Below are 3237 nucleotides of genomic sequence, written 5' to 3'. Positions count from 1 at the left end.
CCCTCCCCTCCCCTTCCCTCCCTTTCTTTCCCTCCCCTGCCCTCCCTTTCCCTCCTCTCCCCTCCCCTTCCCTTTCCTTCCCTTCTTTCCTCACTCTTTCCCCTTCCTTTTCTTTTAACAAGTATTTATCAAGACCTACTATGTGCCTGACACTGTTCTAGGTCTTCAAAATATAGTGAACAAAACAAAGACTGTGCTATTATGAAACTCACATTCTAGCAGGTGAGCCTGGTGACAAACAAGTAAATAGAACGTGTTAGATGGAGTGACAGCAAGCTGAGCAGAGGTCAGCAGTGAGAGGGGACCATGGGAGGTCATTGTTTTATAAGGTCTTTAAAGGTGACAGTTAAGATAAGGACTGAGAGTTGGCTATTGAATTTGGCAACATGGAGATCACTGGTGACACTGACAAGAACTATTTTCATGGAATGAAATGGGAATAAAACCGTCTAATAGAAGACAGACCCACAGTTATGGGAATGGAGCTGGAAAACTCCACTGGATATCTATGTGGGGGGAAAGTGAACCTTGCCACACGTGTGTGTATGCTCATGCCATACACAAAAATTAGTTTGTGAGAAATTGCAGATCCAAATGTAAAAGCTGAAATTGTACTTAAAATTTAAAATTTTTGATCCTTTTTGCTGGTTGTTAAAATTGTTAAAGGATGTTAGGAATATACCTAACAAAAGAGGTGAAGGACTTCTATAAAGAAAATTATGAAACCCTAAGAAAAGAAATAGCAGAAGGTATTAACAAATGGAAGAACATACCATGCTCATGGCTGGGAAGAATCAATATTGTTTAAACATCTATACTTCCCAAAGCAATCTACAGATTCAATGTCATTCCTATTAGAATACCAACATTGTACTGTTAATTATTTTTATTGGAAAAAATAGTTCTTCATTTTGTATGGAATCAGAAAAGATCTATATAGCCAACAACACCCTTTAAAATTTAAAATTTTGGATCCTTTTTGCTGGTTGAAAGATAGTGTTAATAATGCCAGCAAAAGTGGGGGAGGAGGGAACTTCAAAGGCTCATCACTCCACAAAAGAGGTGAATAAGCCAGCAGGAGCCGTCAGGATCAATTTTAATAGAACTCCAAAAACAAATCAAGGCTTTCCCAGCAGCAGCTGGACTCTCAGTTAGTGCGGGAGACCTGAGTCTCCCCGTGGCCTTTTCACTCACTCCTGCAGCATTCCCTGAGACCCAGCTAAGCAATGGCCTTGAACACCAGCAACCTGCATTTATAGTACAGGAGCATAGTAATGGAGGGAGAAAAATAGAGCTTATTTATTTTCAAATAGTTGTCAGTGTTTGTTTTGACCTGTCTGGAGCTCCCTAAATGACTAGCTCAGAAGGCTTGCCTTTATTACACCTAAATCAGATCTTTCTTAGGGCTCAGGCAGCGACCTGCAAGGCACCTGTCACAAACATTTAATATGTAAATGCATTAGTTGCTGCCACCAGGGGCAAGGGCTAACTGTTGGAGCAAATAATAGACTAACAGAAAAGCTCAAAAGGGAAGGATGGGCTATGAGACTCTTTGGGAAATAAGGGCTTGCAAAGCCCTCACATGTTCTGGGGACCCCAGGAGGCTGTGTCCAGAGTGGGGAGCCTGCTCAGGAAAGCTCTCACGAGGCCCTAAGCTTTCCCATCAACGCTGACCTCAGGCTCTGCTCAGCAGACAGTAAAGGTTAGGGTAGAATTGTAAACTGAGTGGTTAAGCAGTGCTCCAACACACGGGCAGAGCCCAGCCGCAAAGACTGGGAGGTTTTCTTTCTTTCTTTTTTTGGTCTTCATAACGATTTTTTAAAAATTTCAGATTAATATGAGGATACATATGATTAGGTTACATTGTTTACATTTCTAAGGTGAAGTCCAAGTCCAGTGGAGCCCTTCACCCAGGCAGTGTGCCAGATACTCCTACATTGTCCCCTTTAGGTGGGAACTTACCAAATCCCCTCGCCCCCACCCCACTCCCCCTCTCCTCTCCCTTTCCTCCTGCTCCCTCCCTCCTCCCTCCCTCCTCCCTTCTTGAATTTAATTGTGTTTTCCTCTCACGTGGGCCTACAGATGCTGAGCTACTGGTTTCAACATAGTACTGAGTACATGGGATGCTTGTTGTTCCATCTTGAGATACTTAGGAGAATGTTCTCCGAATCCATCTGGGTAAATACAGAAGACACGAAGTCTCCATCTTTTTATGGCGGACTAGCATTCCATGGTGTACGCACACCACGTACAATCCTCTCAATAGATGCAGAACAAGCATTTGACAAAATACAGCATCCATTTTCTGATGGGAGAGTTTCTTTTTTTATTCTTTTTTTGGTTGCTTGGTTCTAACCATTTATGGAAATTCCAGTCGACCTATCAAATCACTAGCTAACCACTAAGCTAACAGAAGAGAGACTGTGACAAAGTATAGCCTTCACAAAATTAATGCAGAGACATCACTCAACAGGCAATAACAGCCTCAACAAGCAGTAACAACAAACCCAGAGGAGAGGGTAGAGTCCAATATACAGAGATGCAACGTTTTAATACTCAAAATCTCCAGTTTTTTGTAAAATTATGAAGTATGCAAAGAAATAAGAGAGTATGGCCCATGCATAGACAAAAAAATTAATAGAAATTGTTCTTTTAAGCCTAGGTATTGGACTTGTTAGACAAAGACTTTATTTGAATCAACAGTTTTTTTATTTACATTTTTTTTTTATTGTTGGAGATTCATTGAGGGTACAAAGAATCAGGTTACATTGATTGCATTTGTTAGATAAAGTCCCTCTTATAATTGTGTCTCACCCTCAAAAGGTGTGTCACACACAATGCCCCTCCTTCCCTTTCTCTGCTCTTCCCTCCTCCACCCCCCACTGTGTACTAGGTCATTAATTGTCCTCATATCAGAATTAAATACATAGGAGTCTTGCTTCTCCATTCTTGTGAAGTTTTACTAAGAATAATGTGTTCCACTTCCATCCAGGTTAATACGAAGGATGTAAACTCTCCATTTTTTTTTTAAATGGCTGAATAGTACTTCATGGTATACATATGCCACAGCTTGTTAATCCATTCCTGGGTTGGATGTAAATGGGCATTTAGGCTGTTTCCACATTTTGGTGATTATAAATTAAGCTGCGATAAACAGTCTAGTGCAAGTGTCCTTATAGTAAAAGGATTTTTTTTCCTTCTGGATAGATGCCCAGTAATGGGATTGCAGGATCAAAT

The 3237-nt window shown here is 41.0% G+C and overlaps 1 protein-coding gene across 1 annotated transcript in view; it reads left to right on the top strand.

The window, feature by feature from the left end:
- Nucleotides 1-3237, top strand: part of CES5A (carboxylesterase 5A) — a 32049-nt gene that overhangs the window by 19488 nt on the left and 9324 nt on the right. The window lies entirely within an intron of this gene.

The sequence above is a fragment of the Otolemur garnettii genome, unplaced genomic scaffold (assembly GCF_000181295.1).
Source record: "Otolemur garnettii isolate 467f Iridium unplaced genomic scaffold, OtoGar3 scaffold00058, whole genome shotgun sequence".
Taxonomy (NCBI): Eukaryota; Metazoa; Chordata; class Mammalia; order Primates; family Galagidae; genus Otolemur; species Otolemur garnettii.
The sequence above is the reverse complement of the archived record's forward strand: the minus strand, read 5'-3'. Positions and strand labels throughout refer to the sequence as shown.